At 37.5% G+C, this 27231-nt stretch overlaps 5 non-coding genes across 5 annotated transcripts; all 5 read left to right on the plus strand.

Moving 5' to 3' along the window:
• Positions 1 to 305: 305 nt before the first annotated feature.
• On the plus strand, positions 306 to 378 carry TRNAF-GAA (transfer RNA phenylalanine (anticodon GAA)). The gene has a single exon. It is a non-coding gene; the product is annotated as a tRNA-Phe (tRNA).
• Positions 379 to 1474: 1096 nt separating this feature from the next.
• TRNAF-GAA (transfer RNA phenylalanine (anticodon GAA)) lies at positions 1475 to 1547 on the plus strand. Its single transcript has one exon. It is a non-coding gene; the product is annotated as a tRNA-Phe (tRNA).
• A 2843-nt stretch (positions 1548 to 4390) lies between these two features.
• Positions 4391 to 4463, plus strand: TRNAF-GAA (transfer RNA phenylalanine (anticodon GAA)). The gene has a single exon. It is a non-coding gene; the product is annotated as a tRNA-Phe (tRNA).
• Positions 4464 to 10220: 5757 nt separating this feature from the next.
• On the plus strand, positions 10221 to 10293 carry TRNAF-AAA (transfer RNA phenylalanine (anticodon AAA)). The gene has a single exon. It is a non-coding gene; the product is annotated as a tRNA-Phe (tRNA).
• Positions 10294 to 18342: 8049 nt separating this feature from the next.
• On the plus strand, positions 18343 to 18415 carry TRNAF-GAA (transfer RNA phenylalanine (anticodon GAA)). Its single transcript has one exon. It is a non-coding gene; the product is annotated as a tRNA-Phe (tRNA).
• The last annotated feature ends 8816 nt before the right edge of the window (positions 18416 to 27231 follow it).

Here is a 27231-nt window from a genome sequence, read left to right on the forward strand (position 1 = left end):
CATGCTTTTTTGTAAAGTAAACTCTTGTCTGCATCAGCTTCCACTTCTCCTTGAACACAGATTTCAGTATTCAGATGACATAGCTTACCTACTCAGGCCAAATACCTCTGTGTAATATGGTGCTAGTCCATTCAGAGTAAAAAACAAAAGCTACCTAACCTGGATCCGAAAAATGCTATTTACCTATTGCACCCGTTAACTGATGAATGATACAGGACATCTTAAAACATAGCTCTAGCATGAGGTTGAGCATCTATTTTCTTGGGAAGTTTAAAAGAAAGGATGAAGACCCAAACTACCAGGAGGCCGAAATAGCTCAGTTGGGAGAGCGTTAGACTGAAGATCTAAAGGTCCCTGGTTCAATCCCGGGTTTTGGCACAATTTCAACTTCTGCTTTTCATGTCACAAAAGCTGTTTGGAGTTAAATCAACGCTCTTCTTTATCAAAACCTTTTATCAATCTGATCAACAACACAATCAATTCAACATATTATTTACTTTCTGTCTTCCTTTCAAACTTGCTTCCACCTCTCTTGTATTCAACTACGCCTCATTTATTTGCAACTTCTTGCTTTATTTTAAAGTAAAGCTTTGCCTGCATCAGCCTCCAATTCCCCTTATACAAAACTGTCAGTAGTCAGATGACATAGCTTGTACACCCTGGCCATATAGGTCTGTGTTTCAGAGTATAAGTCAATTCAGAGTTTAGAAAAAAAAATTCTACCTACCTTGTCCCCTAAAAAGGATATTCACTCATCAGACCAAGTTACCTGCTGAATGATACTGGACACTTTAACACATAACTATAAACAAAAATAGAATGACCAGGTTCTGTATGTATTGTCTACAATTATTAATAATACATCAGGAGGCCACAGGGACTTGTTGGCTGAAATATCTCAGTTGGGAGATCGTTAGACTGAAGAGCTTAAGGTACCTGATTCAATCCTGACTTTCAGCACAGTGCGAGGGGATCCTACATTCTTGCAAAATATTTCTTGAAATCAGCTCTAGTGTTTTTTTCTTTATTTCTCAAAATATTTTATCAACTGATCAACAACATGATAACTTCAACAAAAAGTTGTCTTTCTGTCCTCCTTCTAAACTTGCTTCCACCTCTCTTGCCATCAGCTTTGATGACGAATTTATCCCATTTTATACTTTTTTCAAAGTAAACTCTTGTCTGCATCAGCTTTCACTTCTCCTTGAACAAAGTTGTCAGTATTGAGATGACATAGCTTACCTACTCAGGCGACATACGTCTGTGTAATACAGTGCTGGTCCACTCAGAGTTTTAAAAGAAAAACGACCTAACATTTATCCCAAAAACACTACTCACCCATTTCACCAGTTAGCTGCTGAACAATGCAGGACACATTAAAACACAGCTCTAACCTCAGATTGAAAATACAGGTTCTGCATCTCTGTTCTGGGATTGTTCAAAAAAAGAGGCTGAATACTATAGCTGCTGGCAGGCCGAAATAGCTCAGTTGGGAGAGCGTTAGACTGAAGATCTAAAGGTCCCTGGTTCGATCCCGGGTTTTGGCACATTTTGAACTTCTGCTTTGCATGCCACAAAGACTATTTTGAGTCAACTCATATTGACTTTGTTTATAATGATCAAAACCTTTTATCAAGATAATCGACAATACAATTAATTCAACATATTATTTACTTTCTGTCTTTCTTTCAAACTTGCTTCCACCTCTCTTGTATTCAACTTTGCCTCCTTTATTTCCCAAATCTTCCTTTAATTGAAAGTAAAGCTTTGCCTGCATCAGCCTCCAGTTCCCCTTATACAAAACTGTTAGTAGTCAGATGACCTAGCTTGCCGACCCTCGCCATATAGGTCTGTGTTTCTGAGTATAAGTCCATTCATAGTTTACAAACATCATCTAACTAACTTGGCTCCTAAAAAGGAAATTCACCCATCAGACCAATTTAGCTACTGAATAATACTGGACAATTTAACACATAACTGCACATGCAGATAGAGTGACCAGGTTCTGCATTTATCTTTAACAATTATAAAAAATACAACAGAAAGCCAAAATTGCCAGCTGGATGAAATAGCTCAGTTGGGAGAGCAGTAGACTGAAGATCTAAAGGTCCCTGGTTCAATCCCGGGTTTAGGCACATTTTGAACTTCTGCTTTGCATGCCACAAATGCTATTTGGAGTCAACTCATATTGACGTTGTTTATAATGATCAAAACCTTTTATCAAGCTGATCGATAAGACAACCATTTCAACATATTTTTTACATTCTGTCTTTCTGTCAAACTTGCTTCCACCTCTCTTGTATTCAACTTTACTTGCTTTATTTGCCAATTCTTCCTTTAATTGAAAGTAAAGCTTTGCCTGCATCAGCCTCGAGTTCCCCTTATACAAAACTGTTAGTAGTCAGATGACCTAGTTTGCCTACCCTCGCCATATAGGTCTGTGAGTCTGAGTATAAGTCCATTCATAGTTTACAAACATCTTCTAACTAACTTGGCTCCTAAAAAGGAAATTCACCCATCAGACCAATTTAGCTGCGGAATAATATTGGACAATTTAACACATAACTGCACATGCAGATAGAATGACCAGGGTCTGCATTTATCTTTAACAATTATCAAAAATACAACAGAAAGCCAAAATGGCCAGCTAGATGAAATAGCTCAGTTGGGAGAGTGTTAGATTGAAAATCTAAAAGTCCCTTTTTCAATGCTGGGTTTCGGAAAAGTCTGAGAGGTTTCTTGCTTCTCACAAAATATTTCTTGGTATCAGCTCAAGTTTTTCTTTCTTTATTTATCAAAATATTTGATCAACTGATCGACAACATGATCAATTCAACATAGAGTTGTCTTTCTGTCCTCCTTCTAAATTTGCTTCCACCTCTCTTGCATTCAGCTTCGACTACAAATGTTTCCTATTTCATGCTTTTTTGTAAAGTAAACTCTTGTCTGCATCAGCTTCCACTTCTCCTTGAACACAGATTTCAGTATTCAGATGACATAGCTTACCTACTCAGGCCAAATACCTCTGTGTAATATGGTGCTAGTCCATTCAGAGTAAAAAAAAAAGCTACCTAACCTGGATCCGAAAAATGCTATTTTCCTATTGCACCCGTTAACTGATGAATGATACAGGACATCTTAAAACATAGCTCTAGCATGAGGTTGAGCATCTATTTTCTTGGGAAGTTTAAAAGAAAGGATGAAGACGCAAACTACCAGTAGGCCGAAATAGCTCAGTTGGGAGAGCGTTAGACTGAAGATCTAAAGGTTCCTGGTTCAATCCTGGGTTTCGGCACAATTTCAACTTCTGCTTTTCATGTCACAAAAGCAGTTTGGAGTTAAATCATCGCTCTTCTTTATCAAAACCTTTCATCAATCTGATCAACAACACAATCAATTCAACATATTATTTACTTTCTGTCTTCCTTTCAAACTTGCTTCCACCTCTCTTGTATTCAACTATGCCTCATTTATTTGCAACTTCTTGCTTTATTTTAAAGTAAAGCTTTGCCTGCATCAGCCTCCAATTCCCCTTATACAAAACTGTCAGTAGTCAGATGACATAGCTTGTACACCCTGGCAATATAGGTCTGTGTTTCAGAGTATAAGTCAATTCAGAGTTTAGAAAAAAAATTCTACCTACCTTGTCCCCTAAAAAGGATATTCACTCATCAGACCAAGTTACCTGCTGAATGATACTGGACACTTTAACACATAACTATAAACGAAAATAGAATGACCAGGTTCTGTATGTATCGTCTACAATTATTAATAATACATCAGGAGGCCACAGGGACTTGTTGGCTGAAATATCTCAGTTGGGAGATCGTTAGACTGAAAAGCTTAAGGTACCTGATTCAATCCTGACTTTCAGCACAGTGCGAGGGGATCCTACATTCTTGCAAAATATTTCTTGAAATCAGCTCTAGTTTTTTTTTCTTTATTTCTCAAAATATTTTATCAACTGATCAACAACATGATAACTTCAACAAAAAGTTGTCTTTCTGTCCTCCTTCTAAACTTGCTTCCACCTCTCTTGCCATCAGCTTTGATGACGAATTTATCCCATTTTATACTTTTTTCAAAGTAAACTCTTGTCTGCATCAGCTTTCACTTCTCCTTGAACAAAGTTGTCAGTATTGAGATGACATAGCTTACCTACTCAGGCGACATACGTCTGTGTAATACAGTGCTGGTCCACTCAGAGTTTTAAAAGAAAAACGACCTAACATTTATCCCAAAAACGCTACTCACCCATTTCACCAGTTAGCTGCTGAACAATGCAGGACACATTAAAACACAGCTCTAACCTCAGATTGAAAATCCAGGTTCTGCATCTCTGTTCTGGGATTGTTAAAAAAAAGAGGCTGAATACTATAGCTGCTGGCAGGCCGAAATAGCTCAGTTGGGAGAGCGTTAGACTGAAGATCTAAAGGTCCCTGGTTCGATCCCGGGTTTCGGCACATTTTGAACTTCTGCTTTGCAAGCCACAAAGACTATTTTGAGTCAACTCATATTGACTTTGTTTATAATGATCAAAACCTTTTATCAAGATAATCGACAATACAATTAATTCAACATATTATTTACTTTCTGTCTTTCTTTAAAACTTGCTTCCACCTCTCTTGTATTCAACTTTGCCTCCTTTATTTCCCAATTCTTCCTTTAATTGAAAGTAAAGCTTTGCCTGCATCAGCCTCCAGTTCCCCTTATACAAAACTGTTAGTAGTCAGATGACCTAGCTTGCCGACCCTCGCCATATAGGTCTGTGTTTCTGAGTATAAGTCCATTCATAGTTTACAAACATCATCTAACTAACTTGGCTCTTAAAAAGGAAATTCACCCATCAGATCAAATTAGCTACTGAATAATACTGGACAATTTAACACATAACTGCACATGCAGATAGAGTGACCAGGTTCTGCATTTATCTTTAACAATTATAAAAAATACAACAGAAAGCCAAAATTGACAGCTGCATGAAATAGCTCAGTTGGGAGAGCAGTAGACTGAAGATCTAAAGGTCCCTGGTTCAATCCCGGGTTTAGGCACATTTTGAACTTCTGCTTTGCATGCCACAAATGCTATTTGGAGTCAACTCATATTGACGTTGTTTATAATGATCAAAACCTTTTATCAAGCTGATCGATAAGACAACCATTTCAACATATTTTTTACATTCTGTCTTTCTGTCAAACTTGCTTCCACCTCTCTTGTATTCAACTTTACCTGCTTTATTTGCCAATTCTTCCTTTAATTGAAAGTAAAGCTTTGCCTGCATCAGCCTCGAGTTCCCCTTATACAAAACTGTTAGTAGTCAGATGACCTAGTTTGCCTACCCTCGCCATATAGGTCTGTGTGTCTGAGTATAAGTCCATTCATAGTTTACAAACATCTTCTAGCTAACTTGGCTCCTAAAAAGGAAATTCACCCATCAGACCAATTTAGCTGCTGAATAATATTGGACAATTTAACACATAACTGCACATGCAGATAGAATGACCAGGGTCTGCATTTATCTTTAACAATTATCAAAAATACAACAGAAAGCCAAAATGGCCAGCTGGATGAAATAGCTCAGTTGGGAGAGTGTTAGATTGAAAATCTAAAAGTCCCTTGTTCAATGCTGGGTTTCGGAAAAGTCTGAGAGGTTTCTTGCTTCTCACAAAATATTTCTTGGTATCAGCTCCAGTTTTTCTTTCTTTATTTATCAAAATATTTGATCATCTGATCGACAACATGATCAATTCAACATAGAATTGTCTTTCTGTCCTCCTTCTAAATTTGCTTCCACCTCTCTTGCATTCAGCTTCGACTACAAATGTTTCCTATTTCATGCTTTTTTATAAAGTAAACTCTTGTCTGCATCAGCTTCCACTTCTCCTTGAACACAGATTTCAGTATTCAGATGACATAGCTTACCTACTCAGGCCAAATACCTCTGTGTAATATGGTGCTAGTCCATTCAGAGTAAAAAAAAAGCTACCTAACCTGGATCCGAAAAATGCTATTTACCTATTGCACCCGTTAACTGATGAATGATACAGGACATCTTAAAACATAGCTCTAGCATGAGGTTGAGCATCTATTTTCTTGGGAAGTTTAAAAGAAAGGATGAAGACCCAAACTACCAGCAGGCCGAAATAGCTCAGTTGGGAGAGCGTTAGACTGAAGATCTAAAGGTCCCTGGTTCAATCCTGGGTTTTGGCACAATTTCAACTTCTGCTTTTCATGTCACAAAAGCTGCTTGGAGTTAAATCAACGCTCTTCTTTATCAAAACCTTTTATCAATCTGATAAACAACACAATCAATTCAACATATTATTTACTTTCTGTCTTCCTTTCAAACTTGCTTCCACCTCTCTTGTATTCAACTATGCCTCATTTATTTGCAACTTCTTGCTTTATTTTAAAGTAAAGCTTTGCCTGCATCAGCCTTCAATTCCCCTTATACAAAACTGTCAGTAGTCAGATGACATAGCTTGTACACCCTGGCCATATAGGTCTGTGTTTCAGAGTATAAGTCAATTCAGAGTTTAGAAAAATTTCTACCTACCTTGTCCCCTAAAAAGGATATTCACTCATCAGACCAAGTTACCTGCTGAATGATACTGGACACTTTAACACATAACTATAAACGAAAATAGAATGACCAGGTCCTGTATGTATCGTCTACAATTATTAATAATACATCAGGAGGCCACAGGGACTTGTTGGCTGAAATATCTCAGTTGGGAGATCGTTAGACTGAAGAGTTTAAGGTACCTGATTCAATCCTGACTTTCAGCACAGTGCGAGGGGATCCTACATTCTTGCAAAATATTTCTTGAAATCAGCTCTAGTTTTTTTTTCTTTATTTCTCAAAATATTTTATCAACTGATCAACAACATGATAACTTCAACAAAAAGTTGTCTTTCTGTCCTCCTTCTAAACTTGCTTCCACCTCTCTTGCCATCAGCTTTGATGACGAATTTATCCCATTTTATACTTTTTTCAAAGTAAACTCTTGTCTGCATCAGCTTTCACTTCTCCTTGAACAAAGTTGTCAGTATTGAGATGACATAGCTTACCTACTCAGGCGACATACGTCTGTGTAATACAGTGCTGGTCCACTCAGAGTTTTAAAAGAAAAACGACCTAACATTTATCCCAAAAACGCTACTCACCCATTTCACCAGTTAGCTGCTGAACAATGCAGGACACATTAAAACACAGCTCTAACCTCAGATTGAAAATCCAGGTTCTGCATCTCTGTTCTGGGATTGTTAAAAAAAAGAGGCTGAATACTATAGCTGCTGGCAGGCCGAAATAGCTCAGTTGGGAGAGCGTTAGACTGAAGTTCTAAAGGTCCCTGGTTCGATCCTGGGTTTCGGCACATTTTGAACTTCTGCTTTGCATGCCACAAAGACTGTTTTGAGTCAACTCATATTGACTTTGTTTATAATGATCAAAACCTTTTATCAAGATAATCGACAATACAATTAATTCAACATATTATTTACTTTCTGTCTTTCTTTCAAACTTGCTTCCACCTCTCTTGTATTCAACTTTGCCTCCTTTATTTCCCAATTCTTCCTTTAATTGATAGTAAAGCTTTGCCTGCATCAGCCTCCAGTTCCCCTTATACAAACTGTTAGTAGTCAGATGACCTAGCTTGCCGACCCTCGCCATATAGGTCTGTGTTTCTGAGTATAAGTCCATTCATAGTTTACAAACATCATCTAACTAACTTGGCTCCTAAAAAGGAAATTCACCCATCAGACCAATTTAGCTACTGAATAATACTGGACAATTTAACACATAACTGCACATGCAGATAGAGTGACCAGGTTCTGCATTTATCTTTAACAATTATAAAAAATACAACAGAAAGCCAAAATTGCCAGCTGGATGAAATAGCTCAGTTGGGAGAGCAGTAGACTGAAGATCTAAAGGTCCCTGGTTCAATCCCGGGTTTAGGCACATTTTGAACTTCTGCTTTGCATGCCACAAATGCTATTTGGAGTCAACTCATATTGACGTTGTTTATAATGATCAAAACCTTTTATCAAGCTGATCGATAAGACAACCATTTCAACATATTTTTTACATTCTGTCTTTCTGTCAAACTTGCTTCCACCTCTCTTGTATTCAACTTTACCTGCTTTATTTGCCAATTCTTCCTTTAATTGAAAGTAAAGCTTTGCCTGCATCAGCCTCGAGTTCCACTTATACAAAACTGTTAGTAGTCAGATGACCTAGTTTGCCTACCCTCGCCATATAGGTCTGTGTGTCTGAGTATAAGTCCATTCATAGTTTACAAACATCTTCTAACTAACTTGGCTCCTAAAAAGGAAATTCACCCATCAGACCAATTTAGCTGCTGAATAATATTGGACAATTTAACACATAACTGCACATGCAGATAGAATGACCAGGATCTGCATTTATCTTTAACAATTATCAAAAATACAACAGAAAGCCAAAATGGCCAGCTGGATGAAATAGCTCAGTTGGGAGAGTGTTAGATTGAAAATCTAAAAGTCCCTTGTTCAATGCTGGGTTTCGGAAAAGTCTGAGAGGTTTCTTGCTTCTCACAAAGTATTTCTTGGTATCAGCTCAAGTTTTTCTTTCTTTATTTATCAAAATATTTGATCAACTGATCGACAACATGATCAATTCAACATAGAATTGTCTTTCTGTCCTCCTTCTAAATTTGCTTCCACCTCTCTTGCATTCAGCTTCGACTACAAATGTTTCCTATTTCATGCTTTTTTGTAAAGTAAACTCTTGTCTGCATCAGCTTCCACTTCTCCTTGAACACAGATTTCAGTATTCAGATGACATAGCTTACCTACTCAGGCCAAATACCTCTGTGTAATATGGTGCTAGTCCATTCAGAGTAAAAATCAAAAGCTACCTAACCTGGATCCGAAAAATGCTATTTACCTATTGCACCCGTTAACTGATGAATGATACAGGACATCTTAAAACATAGCTCTAGCATGAGGTTGAGCATCTATTTTCTTGTGAAGTTTAAAAGAAAGGATGAAAACCCAAACTACCAGCAGGCCGAAATAGCTCAGTTGGGAGAGCGTTAGACTGAAGATCTAAAGGTCCATTGTTCAATCCCGGGTTTCGGCACAATTTCGACTTCTGCTTTTCATGTCACAAAAGCTGTTTGGAGTTAAATCAATGCTCTTCTTTATCAAAACCTTTTATCAATCTGATCAACAACACAATCAATTCAACATATTATTTACTTTCTGTCTTCCTTTCAAACTTGCTTCCACCTCTCTTGTATTCAACTATGCCTCATTTATTTGCAACTTCTTGCTTTATTTTAAAGTAAAGCTTTGCCTGCATCAGCCTCCAATTCCCCTTATACAAAACTGTCAGTAGTCAGATGACATAGCTTGTACACCCTGGCCATATAGGTCTGTGTTTCAGAGTATAAGTCAATTCAGAGTTTAGAAAAAAAAATTCTACCTACCTTGTCCCCAAAAACGGGTATTCACTCATCAGACCAAGTTACCTGCTGAATGATACTGGACACTTTAACACATAACTATAAACGAAAATTGAATGACCAGGTTCTGTATGTATCGTCTACAATTATTAATAATACATCAGGAGGCCACAGGGACTTGTTGGCAGAAATATCTCAGTTGGGAGATCGTTAGACTGAAGGGCTTAAGGTACCTGATTCAATCCTGACTTTCAGCACAGTGCGAGGGGATCCTACATTCTTGCAAAATATTTCTTGAAATCAGCTCTAGTGTATTTTTCTTTATTTCTCAAAATATTTTATCAACTGATCAACAACATGATAACTTCAACAAAAAGTTGTCTTTCTGTCCTCCTTCTAAACTTTCTTCCACCTCTCTTGCCATCAGCTTTGATGACGAATTTATCCCATTTTATACTTTTTTCAAAGTAAACTCTTGTCTGCATCAGCTTTCACTTCTCCTTGAACAAAGTTGTCAGTATTGAGATGACATAGCTTACCTACTCAGGCGACATACGTCTGTGTAATACAGTGCTGGTCCACTCAGAGTTTTAAAAGAAAAACGACCTATCATTTATCCCAAAAACGCTACTCACCCATTTCACCAGTTAGCTGCTGAACAATGCAGGACACATTAAAACACAGCTCTAACCTCAGATTGAAAATCCAGGTTCTGCATCTCTGTTCTGGGATTGTTAAAAAAAAGAGGCTGAATACTATAGCTGCTGGCAGGCCGAAATAGCTCAGTTGGGAGAGCGTTAGACTAAAGATCTAAAGGTCCCTGGTTCGATCCCGGGTTTCGGCACGTTTTGAACTTCTGCTTTGCATGCCACAAAGACTATTTTGAGTCAACTCATATTGACTTTGTTTATAATGATCAAAACCTTTTATCAAGATAATCGACAATACAATTAATTCAACATATTATTTACTTTCTGTCTTTCTTTCAAACTTGCTTCCACCTCTCTTGTATTCAACTTTGCCTCCTTTATTACCCAATTCTTCCTTTAATTGAAAGTAAAGCTTTTCCTGCATCAGCCTCCAGTTCCCCTTATACAAAACTGTTAGTAGTCAGATGACCTAGCTTGCCGACCCTCGCCATATAGGTCTGTGTTTCTGAGTATAAGTCCATTCATAGTTTACAAACATCATCTAACTAACTTGGCTCCTAAAAAGGAAATTCACCCATCAGACCAATTTAGCTACTGAATAATACTGGACAATTTAACACATAACTGCACATGCAGATAGAGTGACCAGGTTCTGCATTTATCTTTAACAATTATAAAAAATACAACAGAAAGCCAAAATTGCCAGCTGGATGAAATAGCTCAGTTGGGAGAGCAGTAGACTGAAGATCTAAAGGTCCCTGGTTCAATCCCGGGTTTAGGCACATTTTGAACTTCTGCTTTGCATGCCACAAATGCTATTTGGAGTCAATTCATATTGACGTTGTTTATAATGATCAAAACCTTTTATCAAGCTGATCGATAAGACAACCATTTCAACATATTTTTTACATTCTGTTTTTCTGTCAAACTTGCTTCCACCTCTCTTGTATTCAACTTTGCCTCCTTTATTTCCCAATTCTTCCTTTAATTGAAAGTAAAGCTTTGCCTGCATCAGCCTCGAGTTCCCCTTATACAAAACTGTTAGTAGTCAGATGACCTAGTTTGCCTACCCTCGCCATATAGGTCTGTGTGTCTGAGTATAAGTCCATTCATAGTTTACAAACATCTTCTAACTAACTTGGCTCCTAAAAAGGAAATTCACCCATCAGACCAATTTAGCTGCTGAATAATATTGGACAATTTAACACATAACTGCACATGCAGATAGAATGATCAGGGTCTGCAGTTATCTTTAACAATTATCAAAAATACAACAGAAAGCCAAAATGGCCAGCTGGATGAAATAGCTCAGTTGGGAGAGTGTTAGATTGAAAATCTAAAAGTCCCTTGTTCAATGCTGGGTTTCGGAAAAGTCTGAGAGGTTTCTTGCTTCTCACAAAATATTTCTTGGTATCAGCTCAAGTTTTTCTTTCTTTATTTATCAAAATATTTGATCAACTGATCGACAACATGATCAATTCAACATAGAATTGTCTTTCTGTCCTCCTTCTAAATTTGCTTCCACCTCTCTTGCATTCAGCTTCGACTACAAATGTTTCCTATTTCATGCTTTTTTGTAAAGTAAACTCTTGTCTGCATCAGCTTCCACTTCTCCTTGAACACAGATTTCAGTATTCAGATGACATAGCTTACCTACTCAGGCCAAATACCTCTGTGTAATATGGTGCTAGTCCATTCAGAGTAAAAAAAAAAGCTACCTAACCTGGATCCGAAAAATGCTATTTACCTATTGCACCCGTTAACTGATGAATGATACAGGGCATCTTAAAACATAGCTCTAGCATGAGGTTGAGCATCTATTTTCTTGGGAAGTTTAAAAGAAAGGATGAAGACCCAAACAACCAGCAGGCTGAAATAGCACAGTTGGGAGAGCGTTAGACTGAAGATCTAAAGGTCCCTGGTTCAATCCTGGGTTTCGGCACAATTTCAACTTCTGCTTTTCATGTCACAAAAGCTGTTTGGAGTTAAATCAACGCTCTTCTTTATCAAGACCTTTTATCAATCTGATCAACAACACAATCAATTCAACATATTATTTACTTTCTGTCTTCATTTCAAACTTGCTTCCACCTCTCTTGTATTCAACTATGCCTCATTTATTTGCAACTTCTTGCTTTATTTTAAAGTAAAGCTTTGCCTGCATCAGCCTCCAATTCCCCTTATACAAAACTGTCAGTAGTCAGATGACATAGCTTGTACACCCTGGCCATATAGGTCTGTGTTTCAGAGTATAAGTCAATTCAGAGTTTAGAAAAAAAATTCTACCTACCTTGTCCCCTAAAAAGGATATTCACTCATCAGACCAAGTTACCTGCTGAATGATACTGGACACTTTAACACATAACTATAAACGAAAATAGAATGACCAGGTTCTGTATGTATCGTCTACAATTATTAATAGTACATCAGGAGGCCACAGGGACTTGTTGGCTGAAATATCTCAGTTGGGAGATCGTTAGACTGAAGAGTTTAAGGTACCTGATTCAATCCTGACTTTCAGCACAGTGCGAGGGGATCCTACATTCTTGCAAAATATTTCTTGAAATCAGCTCTAGTTTTTTTTCCTTTATTTCTCAAAATATTTTATCAACTGATCAACAACATGATAACTTCAACAAAAAGTTGTCTTTCTGTCCTCCTTCTAAACTTGCTTCCACCTCTCTTGCCATCAGCTTTGATGACGAATTTATCCCATTTTATACTTTTTTCAAAGTAAACTCTTGTCTGCATCAGCTTTCACTTCTCCTTGAACAAAGTTGTCAGTATTGAGATGACATAGCTTACCTACTCAGGCGACATACGTCTGTGTAATACAGTGCTGGTCCACACAGAGTTTTAAAAGAAAAACGACCTAACATTTATCCCAAAAACGCTACTCACCCATTTCACCAGTTAGCTGCTGAACAATGCAGGACACATTAAAACACAGCTCTAACCTCAGATTGAAAATCCAGGTTCTGCATCTCTGTTCTGGGATTGTTAAAAAAAAGAGGCTGAATACTATAGCTGCTGGCAGGCCGAAATAGCTCAGTTGGGAGAGCGTTAGACTGAAGATCTAAAGGTCCCAGGTTCGATCCTGGGTTTCGGCACATTTTGAACTTCTGCTTTGCATGCCACAAAGACTATTTTGAGTCAACTCATATTGACTTTGTTTATAATGATCAAAACCTTTTAGCAAGCTGATCGATAAGACAACCATTTCAACATATTTTTTACATTCTGTCAAACTTGCTTCCACCTCTCTTGTATTCAACTTTACCTGCTTTATTTGCCAATTCTTCCTTTAATTGAAAGTAAAGCTTTGCCTGCATCAGCCTCGAGTTCCCCTTATACAAAACTGTTAGTAGTCAGATGACCTAGTTTGCCTACCCTCGCCATATAGGTCTGTGTGTCTGAGTATAAGTCCATTCATAGTTTACAAACATCTTCTAACTAACTTGGCTCCTAAAAAGGAAATTCAACCATCAGACCAATTTAGCTGCTGAATAATATTGGACAATTTAACACATAACTGCACATGCAGATAGAATGACCAGGGTCTGCATTTATCTTTAACAATTATCAAAAATACAACAGAAAGCCAAAATGGCCAGCTGGATGAAATAGCTCAGTTGGGAGAGTGTTAGATTGAAAATCTAAAAGTCCCTTGTTCAATGCTGGGTTTCGGAAAAGTCTGAGAGGTTTCTTGCTTCTCACAAAATATTTGTTGGTATCAGCTCAAGTTTTTCCTTCTTTATTTATCCAAATATTTGATCAACTGATCGACAACATGATCAATTCAACATAGAATTGTCTTTCTGTCCTCCTTCTAAATTTGCTTCCACCTCTCTTGCATTCAGCTTCGACTACAAATGTTTCCTATTTCATGCTTTTTTGTAAAGTAAACTCTTGTCTGCATCAGCTTCCACTTCTCCTTGAACAAAGATTTCAGTATTCAGATGACATAGCTTACCTACTCAGGCCAAATACCTCTGTGTAATATGGTGCTAGTCCATTCAGAGTAAAAAAAAAAGCTACCTAACCTGGATCCGAAAAATGCTATTTACCTATTGCACCCGTTAACTGATGAATGATACAGGACATCTTAAAACATAGCTCTAGCATGAGGTTGAGCATCTATTTTCTTGGGAAGTTTAAAAGAAAGGATGAAGACCCAAACTACCAGCAGGCTGAAATAGCTCAGTTGGGAGAGCGTTAGACTGAAGATCTAAAGGTCCCTGATTCAATCCCGGGTTTCGGCACAATTTCAACTTCTACTTTTCATGTCACAAATGCTGTTTGGAGTTAAATCAACGCTCTTCTTTATCAAAACCTTTTATCAATCTGATCAACAACACAATCAATTCAACATATTATTTACTTTCTGTCTTCCTTTCAAACTTGCTTCCACCTCTCTTGTATTCAACTATGCCTCATTTATTTGCAACTTCTTGCTTTATTTTAAAGTAAAGCTTTGCCTGCATCAGCCTCCAATTCCCCTTATACAAAACTGTCAGTAGTCAGATGACATAGCTTGTACACCCTGGCCATATAGGTCTGTGTTTCAGAGTATAAGTCAATTCAGAGTTTAGAAAAAAGGATATTCACTCATCAGACCAAGTTACCTGCTGAATGATACTGGACACTTTAACACATAACTATAAACGAAAATGGAATGACCAGCTTCTGTATGTATCGGCTACAATTATTAATAATACATCAGGAGGCCACAGGGACTTGTTGGCTGAAATATCTCAGTTGGGAGATCGTTAGACTGAAGAGCTTAAGGTACCTGATTCAATCCTGACTTTCAGCACAGTGCGAGGGGATCCTACATTCTTGCAAAATATTTCTTGAAATCAGCTCTAGTTTTTTTTTCTTTATTTGTCAAAATATTTTATCAACTGATCAACAACATGATAACTTCAACAAAAACTTGTCTTTCTGTCCTCCTTCTAAACTTGCTTCCACCTCTCTTGCCATCAGCTTTGATGACGAATTTATCCCATTTTATACTCTTTTCAAAGTAAACTCTTGTCTGCATCAGCTTTCACTTCTCCTTGAACAAAGTTGTCAGTATTGAGATGAAATAGCTTACCTACTCAGGCGACATACGTCTGTGTAATACAGTGCTGGTCCACTCAGAGTTTTAAAAGAAAAACGACCTAACATTTATCCCAAAAACGCTACTCACCCATTTCACCAGTTAGCTGCTGAACAATGCAGGACACATTAAAACACAGCTCTAACCTCAGATTGAAAATCCAGTTTCTGCATCTCTGTTCTGGGATTGTTCAAAAAAAGAGGCTGAATACTACAGCTGCTGGCAGGCCGAAATAGCTCATTTGGGAGAGCGTTAGACTGAAGATCTAAAGGTCCCTGGTTCGATCCCGGGTTTCGGCACATTTTGAACTTCTGCTTTGCATGCCACAAAGTTTATTTTGAGTCAACTCATTTTGACTTTGTTTATAATGATCAAAACCTTTTATCAAGATAATAGACAATACAATTAATTCAACATATTATTTACTTTCTGTCTTTCTTTGAAACTTGCTTCCACCTCTCTTGTATTCAACTTTGCCTCCTTTATTTCCCAATTCTTCCTTTAATTGAAAGTAAAGCTTTGCCTGCATCAGCCCCCAGTTCCCCTTATACAAAACTGTTAGTAGTCAGATGACCTAGCTTGCCGACCCTCGCCATATAGGTCTGTGTTTCTGAGTATAAGTCCATTCATAGTTTACAAACATCATCTAACTAACTTGGCTCCTAAAAAGGAAATTCACCAATCAGACCAATTAAGCTACTGAATAATACTGGACAATTTAACACATAACTGCACATGCAGATAGAGTGACCAGGTTCTGCATTTATCTTTAACAATTATAAAAAATACAACAGAAAGCCAAAATTGCCAGCTGGATGAAATAGCTCAGTTGGGAGAGCAGTAGACTGAAGATCTAAAGGTCACTGGTTCAATCCCGGGTTTAGGCACATTTTGAACTTCTGCTTTGCATGCCACAAATGCTATTTGGAGTCAACTCATATTGACGTTGTTTATAATGATCAAAACCTTTTATCAAGCTGATCGATAAGACAACCATTTCAACATATTTTTTACATTCTGTCTTTCTGTCAAACTTGCTTCCACCTCTCTTGTATTCAACTTTACCTGCTTTATTTGCCAATTCTTCCTTTAATTGAAAGTAAAGCTTTGCCTGCATCAGCCTCGAGTTCCCCTTATACAAAACTGTTAGTAGTCAGATGACCTAGTTTGCCTACCCTCGCCATATAGGTCTGTGTGTCTGAGTATAAGTCCATTCATAGTTTACAAACATCTTCTAACTAACTTGGCTCCTAAAAAGGAAATTCACCCATCAGACCAATTTAGCTGCTGAATAATATTGGACAATTTAACACATAACTGCACATGCAGATAGAATGACCAGGGTCTGCATTTATCTTTAACAATTATCAAAAATACAACAGAAAGCCAAAATGGCCAGCTGGATGAAATAGCTCAGTTGGGAGAGTGTTAGATTGAAAATCTAAAAGTCCCTTGTTCAATGCTGGGTTTCGGAAAAGTCTGAGAGGTTTCTTGCTTCTCACAAAACATTTCTTGGTATCAGCTCAAGTTTTTCTTTCTTTATTTATCAAAATATTTGATCAACTGATCGACAACATGATCAATTCAACATAGAATTGTCTTTCTGTCCTCCTTCTAAATTTGCTGCCACCTCTCTTGCATTCAGCTTCGACTACAAATGTTTCCTATTTCATGCTTTTTTGTAAAGTAAACTCTTGTCTGCATCAGCTTCCACTTCTCCTTGAACACAGATTTTAGTATTCAGATGACATAGCTTACCTACTCAGGCCAAATACCTCTGTGTAATATCGTGCTAGTCCATTCAGAGTAAAAAACAAAACTACCTAACCTGGATCCGAAAAATGCTATTTACCTATTGCACCTGTTAACTGATGAATGATACAGGACATCTTAAAACATAGCTCTAGCATGAGGTTGAGCATCTATTTTCTTGGGAAGTTTAAAAGAAAGGATGAAGACCGAAAATACCAGCAGGCTGAAATAGCTCAGTTGGGAGAGTGTTAGACTGAAGATCTAAAGGTCCCTGGTTCAATCCCGGGTTTCGGCACAATTTCAACTTCTGCTTTTCATGTCACAAAAGCTGTTTGGAGTTAAATCAACGCTCTTCTTTATCAAAACCTTTTATCAATCTGATCAACATCACAATCAATTCAACATATTATTTACTTTCTGTCTTCCTTTCAAACTTGCTTCCACCTCTCTTGTATTCAACTATGCCTCATTTATTTGCAACTTCTTGCTTTATTTTAAAGTAAAGCTTTGCCTGCATCAGCCTCCAATTCCCCTTATACAAAACTGTCAGTAGTCAGATGACATAGCGTTTACACCCTGGCCATATAGGTCTGTGTTTCAGAGTATAAGTCAATTCAGAGTTTTAAAAAAAAATTCTACCTACCTTGTCCCCTAAAAAGGATATTCACTCATCAGACCAAGTTACCTGCTGAATGATACTGGACACTTTAACACATAACTATAAACGAAAATAGAATGACCAGGTTCTGTATGTATCGTCTACAATTATTAATAATACATCAGGAGGCCACAGGGACTTGTTGGCTGAAATATCTCAGTTGGGAGATCGTTAGACTGAAGAGCTTAAGGTACCTGATTCAATCCTGACTTTCAGCACAGTGCGAGGGGATCCTACATTCTTGCAAAATATTTCTTGAAATCAGCTCTATTTTTTTTTTCTTTATTTGTCAAAATATTTTATCAACTGATCAACAACATGATAACTTCAACAAAAAGTTGTCTTTCTGTCCTCCTTCTAAACTTGCTTCCACCTCTCTTGCCATCAGCTTTGATGACACATTTATCCCATTTTATACTCTTTTCAAAGTACACTCTTGTCTGCATCAGCTTTCACTTCTTGAACAAAGTTGTCAGTATTGAGATGACATAGCTTACCTACTCAGGCGACATACGTCTGTGTAATACAGTGCTGGTCCACTCAGAGTTTTAAAAGAAAAACGACCTAACATTTATCCCAAAAACGCTACTCACCCATTTCACCAGTTAGCTGCTGAACAATGCAGGACACATTAAAACACAGCTCTAACCTCAGATTGAAAATCCAGGTTCTGCATCTCTGTTCTGGGATTGTTCATCAAAAGAGGCTGAATACTATAGCTGCTGGCAGGCCGAAATAGCTCAGTTGGGAGAGCGTTAGACTGAAGATCTAAAGGTCCCTGGTTTGATCCCGGGTTTCGGCACATTTTGAACTTCTGCTTTGCATGCCACAACGACTATTTTGAGTCAACTCATATTGACTTTGTTTATAATGATCAAAACCTTTTATCAAAATAATCGACAATACAATTAATTCAACATATTATTTACTTTCTGTCTTTCTTTCAAACTTGCTTCCACCTTTCTTGTATTCAACTTTGCCTCCTTTATTTCCCAATTCTTCCTTTAATTGAAAGTAAAGCTTTGCCTGCATCAGCCCCCAGTTCCCCTTATACAAAACTGTTAGTAGTCAGATGACCTAGCTTGCCGACCCTCGCCATATAGGTCTGTGTTTCTGAGTATAAGTCCATTCATAGTTTATAAACATGATCTAACTAACTTGGCTCCTAAAAAGGAAATTCACCCATCAGACCAATTTAGCTACTGAATAATACTGGACAATTTAACACATAACTGCACATGCAGATAGAGTGACCAGGTTCTGCATTTATCTTTAACAATTATAAAAAATACAACAGAAAGCCAAAATTTGCTAGCTGGATGAAATAGCTCAGTTGGGAGAACAGTAAACTGAAGATCTAAAGGTCCCTGGTTCAATCCCGGGTTTAGGCAAATTATGAACTTCTGCTTTGCATGCCACAAATGCTATTTGGAGTCAACTCATATTGACGTTGTTTATAATGATCAAAACCTTTTATCAAGCTGATCGATAAGACAACCATTTCAACATATTTTTTACATTCTGTCTTTCTGTCAAACTTGCTTCCACCTCTCTTGTATTCAACTTTACCTGCTTTATTTGCCAATTCTTCCTTCAATTGAAAGTAAAGCTTTGCCTGCATCAGCCTCGAGTTCCCCTTATACAAAACTGTTAGTAGTCAGATGACCTAGTTTGCCTACCCTCGCCATATAGGTCTGTGTGTCTGAGTATAAGTCCATTCATAGTTTACAAACATCTTCTAACTAACTTGGCTCCTAAAAAGGAAATTCACCCATAAGACCAATTTAGCTGCTGAATAATATTGGACAATTTAACACATAACTGCACATGCAGATAGAATGACCAGGGTCTGCATTTATCTTTAACAATTATCAAAAATACAACAGAAAGCCAAAATGGCCAGCTGGATGAAATAGCTCAGTTGGGAGAGTGTTAGATTGAAAATCTAAAAGTCCCTTGTTCAATGCTGGGTTTCGGAAAAGTCTGAGAGGTTTCTTGCTTCTCACAAAATATTTCTTGGTATCAGCTCAAGTTTTTCTTTCTTTATTTATCAAAATATTTGATCAACTGATCGACAACATGATCAATTCAACATAGAATTGTCTTTCTGTCCTCCTTCTAAATTTGCTTCCACCTCTCTTGCATTCAGCTTTGACTACAAATGTTTCCTATTTCATGCTTTTTTGTAAAGTAAACTCTTGTCTGCATCAGCTTCCACTTCTCCTTGAACACAGATTTCAGTATTCAGATGACATAGCTTACCTACTCAGGCCAAATACCTCTGTGTAATATGGTGCTAGTCCATTCAGAGTAAAAAACAAAAGCTACCTAACCTGGATCCGAAAAATGATATTTACCTATTGCACCCGTTAACTGATGAATGATACAGGACATCTTAAAACATAGCTCTAGCATGAGGTTGAGCATCTATTTTCTTGGGAAGTTTAAAAGAAAGGATGAAGACCCAAACTACCAGCAGGCTGAAATAGCTCTGTTGAGAGAGCGGTAGTCGCACATCTAAAGGTCCCTGGTTCAATCCCTGGTTTCGGCACAATTTCAACTTCTGCTTTTCATGTCACAAAAGCTGTTTGGAGTTAAATCAACGCTCTTCGTTATCAAAACCTTTTATCAATCTGATCAACAACACAATCAATTCAACATATTATTTACTTTCTGTCTTCCTTTCAAACTTGCTTCCACCTCTCTTGTATTCAACTATGCCTCATTTATTTGCCACTTCTTGCTTTATTTTAAAGTAAAGCTTTGCCTGCATCAGCCTCCAATTCCCCTTATACAAAACTGGCAGTAGTCAGATGACATAGCTTGTACACCCTGGCCATATAGGTCTGTGTTTCAGAGTATAAGTCAATTCAGAGTTTAGAAAAAAAATTCTACCCAGCTTGTCCCCTAAAAAGGATATTCACTCATCAGACCAAGTTACCTGCTGAATGATACTGGACACTTTAAAACATAACTATAAACGAAAATAGAATGACCAGGTACTGTATGTATCGTCTACAATTATTAATAATGCATCAGGAGGCCACAGGGACTTGTTGGCTGAAATATCTCAGTTGGGAGATCGTTAGACTGAAGAGCTTAAGGTACCTGATTCAATCCTGACTTTCAGCACAGTGCGAGGGGATCCTACATTCTTGCAAAATATTTCTTGAAATCAGCTCTAGTTTTTTTTTCTTTATTTGTCAAAATATTTTATCAACTGATCAACAACATGATAACTTCAACAAAAAGTTGTCTTTCTGTCCTCCGTCTAAACTTGCTTCCACCTCTCTTGCCATCAGCTTTGATGACGAATTTATCCCATTTTTTACTCTTTTCAAAGAAAAACTCTTGTCTGCATCAGCTTTCACTTCTCCTTGAACAAAGTTGTCAGTATTGAGATGACATAGCTTAACTACTCAGGCGACATACGTCTGTGTAATACAGTGCCGGTCCACTCAGAGTTTTAAAAAAAAATTACCTAACATTTATCCCAAAAACGCTACTCACCCATTTCACCAGTTAGCTGCTGAACAATGCAGGACACATTAAAACACAGCTCTAACCTCAGATTGAAAATCCAGTTTCTGCATCTCTGTTCTGGGATTGTTCAAAAAAAGAGGCTGAATACTACAGCTGCTGGCAGGCCGAAATAGCTCAGTTGGGAGAGCGTTAGACTGAAGATCTAAAGGTCCCGGGTTTCGGCACATTTTGAACTTCTGCTTTGCATGCCACAAAGACTATTTTGATTCAACTCATATTGACTTTGTTTATAATGATCAAAACCTTTTATCAAGATAATCGACAATACAATTAATTCAACATATTATTTACTTTCTGTCTTTCTTTCAAACTTGCTTCCACCTTCCTTGTATTCAACTTTGCCTCCTTTATTTCCCAATTCTTCCTTTAATTGAAAGTAAAGCTTTGCCTGCATCAGCCCCCAGTTCCCCTTATACAAAACTGTTAGTAGTCAGATGACCTAGCTTGCCGACCCTCGCCATATAGGTCTGTGTTTCTGAGTATAAGTCCATTCATAGTTTACAAACATCATCTAACTAACTTGGCTCCTAAAAAGGAAATTCACCAATCAGACCAATTAAGCTACTGAATAATACTGGACAATTTAACACATAACTGCACATGCAGATAGAGTGACCAGGTTCTGCATTTATCTTTAACAATTATAAAAAAGACAACAGAAAGCCAAAATTTGCTAGCTGGATGAAATAGCTCAGTTGGGAGAACAGTAGACTGAAGATATAAAGGTCCCTGGTTCAATCCTGGGTTTAGGCACATTTTGAACTTCTGCTTTCCATGCCACAAATGCTATTTGGAGTCAACTCATATTGACTTTGTTTATAATGATCAAAACCTTTTATCAAGCTGATCGATAATACAACCATTTCAACATATTTTTTACATTCTGTCTTTCTGTCAAACTTGCTTCCACCTCTCTTGTATTCAACTTTGCCTCCTTTATTTCCCAATTCTTCCTTTAATTGAAAGTAAAGCTTTGCCTGCATCAGCCTCCAGTTCCCCTTATACAAAACTGTTAGTAGTCAGATGACCTAGTTTGCCTACCCTCGCCATATAGGTCTGTGTGTCTGAGTATAAGTCCATTCATAGTTTACAAACATCTTCTAACTAACTTGGCTCCTAAAAAGGAAATTCACCCATCAGACCAATTTAGCTGCTGAATAATATTGGACAATTTAACACATAACTGAACATGCAGATAGAATGACCCGGGTCTGCATTTATCTTTAACAATTATCAAAAATACAACAGAAAGCCAAAATTGCCAGCTGGATGAAATAGCTCAGTTGGGAGAGCAGTAGACTGAAGATCTAAAGGTCCCTGGTTCAATCTCGGGTTTAGGCACATTTTGAACTTCTGCTTTGCATGCCACAAATGCTATTTGGAGTCAACTCATATTGACGTTGTTTATAATGATCAAAACCTTTTATCAAGCTAATCGATAAGACAACCATTTCAACATATTTTTTACATTCTGTCTTTCTGTCAAACTTGCTTCCACCTCTCTTGTATTCAACTTTACCTGCTTTATTTGCCAATTCTTCCTTTAATTGAAAGTAAAGCTTTGCATGCATCAGCCTCGAGTTCCCCTTATACAAAACTGTTAGTAGTCAGATGACCTAATTTGCCTACCCTCGCCATATAGGTCTGTGTGTCTGAGTATAAGTCCATTCATAGTTTACAAACATCTTCTAACTAACTTGGCTCCTAAAAAGGAAATTCACCCATCAGACCAATTTAGCTGCTGAATAATATTGGACAATTTAACACATAACTGCACATGCAGATAGAATGACCAGGGTCTGCATTTATCTTTAACAATTATCAAAAATACAACAGAAAGCCAAAATGGCCAGCTGGATGAAATAGCTCAGTTGTGAGAGCGTTAGATTGAAAATCTAAAAGTCCCTTGTTCAATGCTGGGTTTCAGAAAAGTCTGAGAGGTTTCTTGCTTATCACAAAATATTTCTTGGTATCGGCTCAAGTTTTTCTTTATTTATCAAAATATTTGATCAACTGATCGACAACATGATCAATTCAACATAGAATTGTCTTTCTGTCCTCCTTCTAAATTTGCTTCCACCTCTCTTGCATTCAGCTTCGACTACAAATGTTTCCTATTTCATGCTTTTTTGTAAAGTGAACTCTTGTCTGCATCAGCTTCCACTTCTTCTTGAACACAGATTTCAGTATTCAGATGACATAGCTTACCTACTCAGGCCAAATACCTCTGTGTAATATGGTGCTAGTCCATTCAGAGTAAAAATCAAAAGCTACCTAACCTGGATCCGAAAAATGCTATTTACCTATTGCACCCGTTAACTGATGAATGATACAGGACATCTTAAAACATAGCTCTAGCATGAGGTTGAGCATCTATTTTCTTGGGAAGTTTAAAAGAAAGGATGAAGACCCAAACTACCAGCAGGCCGAAATAGCTCAGTTGGGAGAGTGGTAGACCGAACATCTAAAGGTCCCTGGTTCAATCCCTGGTTTCGGCACAATTTCAGCTTCTGCTTTTCATGTCACAAAAGCTGTTTGGAGTTAAATCAACGCTCTTCGTTATCAAAACCTTTTATCAATCTGATCAACAACACAATCAATTCAACATATTATTTACTTTCTGTCTTCCTTTTGAAATTTGCTTCCACCTCTCTTGTATTCAACTATGCCTCATTTATTTGCCACTTCTTGCTTTATTTTAAAGTAAAGCTTTGCCTGCATCAGCCTCCAATTCCCCTTATACAAAACTGGCAGTAGTCAGATGACATAGCTTGTACATCCTGGCCATATAGGTCTGTGTTTCAGAGTATAAGTCAATTCAGAGTTTAGAAAAAAAATTCTACCTAGCTTGTCCCCTAAAAAGGATATTCACTCATCAGAGCAAGTTACCTGCTGAATGATACTGGACACTTTAAAACATAACTATAAACGAAAATAGAATGACCAGGTACTGTATGTATCGTCTACAATTATTAATAATACATCAGGAGGCCACAGGGACTTGTTGGCTGAAATATCTCAGTTGGGAGATCGTTAGACTGAAGAGCTTAAGGTACCTGATTCAATCCTGACTTTCAGCACAGTGCGAGGGGATCCTACATTCTTGCAAAATATTCCTTGAAATCAGCTCTAGTTTTTTTTTCTTTATTTGTCAAAATATTTTATCAACTGATCAACAACATGATAACTTCAACAAAAAGTTGTCTTTCTGTCCTCCTTCTAAACTTGCTTCCACCTCTCTTGCCATCAGCTTTGATGACGATTGTATCCCATTTTATACTTTTTTCAAAGTAAACTCTTGTCTGCATCAGCTTTCACTTCTCCTTGAACAAAGTTGTCAGTATTGAGATGACATAGCTTACCTACTCAGGCGACATACGTCTGTGTAATACAGTGCTGGTCCACTCAGAGTTTTAAAAGAAAAACGACCTAACATTTATCCCAAAAACGCTACTCACCCATTTCACCAGTTAGCTGCTGAACAATGCAGGACACATTAAAACACAGCTCTAACCTCAGATTGAAAATCCAGGTTCTGCATCTCTGTTCTGGGATTGTTCAAAAAAAGAGGCTGAATACTACAGCTGCTGGCAGGCCGAAATAGCTCAGTTGGGAGAGCGTTAGACTGAAGATCTAAAGGTCCCTTGTTCAATCCCGGGTTTCGGCCCATTTTGAACTTCTGCTTTGCATGCCACAATGACTATTTTGAGTCAACTCATATTTACTTTGTTTATAATGATCAAAACCTTTTATCAAGATAATCGACAATACAATTAATTCAACATATTATTTACTTTCTGTCTTTCTTTCAAACTTGCTTCCACCTCTCTTGTATTCAACTTTGCCTCCTTTATTTCCCAATTCTTCCTTTAATTGAAAGTAAAGCTTTGCCTGCATCAGCCTCCAGTTCCCCTTATACAAAACTGTTAGTAGTCAGATGACCTAGCTTGCCTTCCCTCGCCATATAGGTCTGTGTTTCTGAGTATAAGTCCATTCATAGTTTATAAACATCATCTAACTTGGCTCCTAAAAAGGAAATACACCCATCAGACCAATTTAGCTACTGAATAATACTGGACAATTTAACACATAACTGCACATGCAGAGAGAGTGACCAGGTTCTGCATTTATCTTCAACAATTAGCAAAAATACAACAGAAAGCCAAAATTGCCAGCTGGATGAAATAGCTCAGTTGGGAGAGCAGTAGATTGAAGATCTAAAGGTCCCTTGTTCAATCCCGGGTTTAGGCACATTTTGAACTTCTGCTTTGCATGCCACAAATGCTATTTGGAGTCAACTCATATTGACGTTGTTTATAATGATCAAAACCTTTTATCAATCTGATCGATAATACAACCATTTCAACATATTTTTTACATTCTGTCTTTATGTCAAACTTGCTTCCACCTCTCTTGTATTCAACTTTACCTGCTTTATTTGCCAATTCTTCCTTTAATTGAAAGTAAAGCTTTGCCTGCATCAGCCTCCAGTTCCCCTTATACAAAACTGTGAGTAGTCAGATGACCTAGTTTGCCTACCCTCACCATATAGGTCTGTGTGTCTGAGTATAAGTCCATTCATAGTTTACAAACATCTTCTAACTAACTTGGCTCCTAAAAAGGAAATTCACCCATCAGACCAATTTAGCTGCTGAATAATATTGGACAATTTAACACATAACTGCACATGCAGATGGAATGACCAGGGTCTGCATTTATCTTTAACAATTATCAAAAATACAACAGAAAGACAAAATGGCAGCTGGATGAAATAGCTCAGTTGGGAGAGTGTTAGATTGAAAATCTAAAAGTCCCTTGTTCAATGCTGGGTTTCGTAAAAGTCTGAGAGGTTTCTTGCTTCTCACAAAATATTTCTTGGTATCAGCTCAAGTTTTTCTTTCTTTATTTATCAAAATATTTGATCAACTGATCGACAACATGATCAATTCAACATAGAATTGTCTTTCTGTCCGCCTTCTAAATTTGCTTCCACCTCTCTTGCATTCAGCTTCGACTACAAATGTTTCCTATTTCATGCTTTTTTGTAAAGTAAACTCTTGTCTGCATCAGCTTCCACTTCTCCTTGAACACAGATTTCAGTATTCAGATGACATAGCTTACCTACTAATGCCAAATACCTCTGTGTAATATGGTGCTAGTCCATTCAGAGTAAAAAACAAAAGCTACCTAACCTGGATCCGAAAAATGCTATTTACCTATTGCACCCGTTAACTGATGAATGATACAGGACATCTTAAAACATAGCTCTAGCATGAGGTTGAGCATCTATTTTCTTGGGAAGTTTAAAAGAAAGGATGAAGACCCCCACTACCAGCAGGCCGAAATAGCTCAGTTGGGAGAGCGTTAGACTGAAGATCTAAAGGTCCCTGGTTCAATCCTGGGTTTCGGCACAATTTCAGCTTCTGCTTTTCATGTCACAAAAGCTGTTTGGAGTTAAATCAACGCTCTTCGTTATCAAAACTTTTTATCAATCTGATCAACAACACAATCAATTCAACATATTATTTACTTTCTGTCTTCCTTTTCAAACTTGCTTCCACCTCTCTTGTATTCAACTATGCCTCATTTATTTGCCACTTCTTGCTTTATTTTAAAGTAAAGCTTTGCCTGCATCAGCCTCCAATTCCCCTTATACAAAACTGTCAGTAGTCAGATGACATAGCTTGTACACCCTGGCCATATAGGTCTGTGTTTCAGAGTATAAGTCAATTCAGAGTTTAGAAAAAAGGATATTCACTCATCAGACCAAGTTACCTGCTGAATGATACTGGACACTTTAACACATAACTATAAACGAAAATAGAATGACCAGCTTCTGTATGTATCGTCTACAATTATTAATAATACATCAGGAGGCCACAGGGACTTGTTGGCTGAAATATCTCAGTTGGGAGATCGTTAGACTGAAGAGCTTAAGGTGCCTGATTCAATCCTGACTTTCAGCACAGTGCGAGGGGATCCTACATTCTTGCAAAATATTTCTTGAAATCAGCTCTAGTTTTTTTTTCTTTATTTGTCAAAATATTTTATCAACTGATCAACAACATGATAACT

This window comes from Triturus cristatus, chromosome 8 (genome assembly GCF_964204655.1).
Source record: "Triturus cristatus chromosome 8, aTriCri1.1, whole genome shotgun sequence".
NCBI classification, from domain to species: Eukaryota; Metazoa; Chordata; class Amphibia; order Caudata; family Salamandridae; genus Triturus; species Triturus cristatus.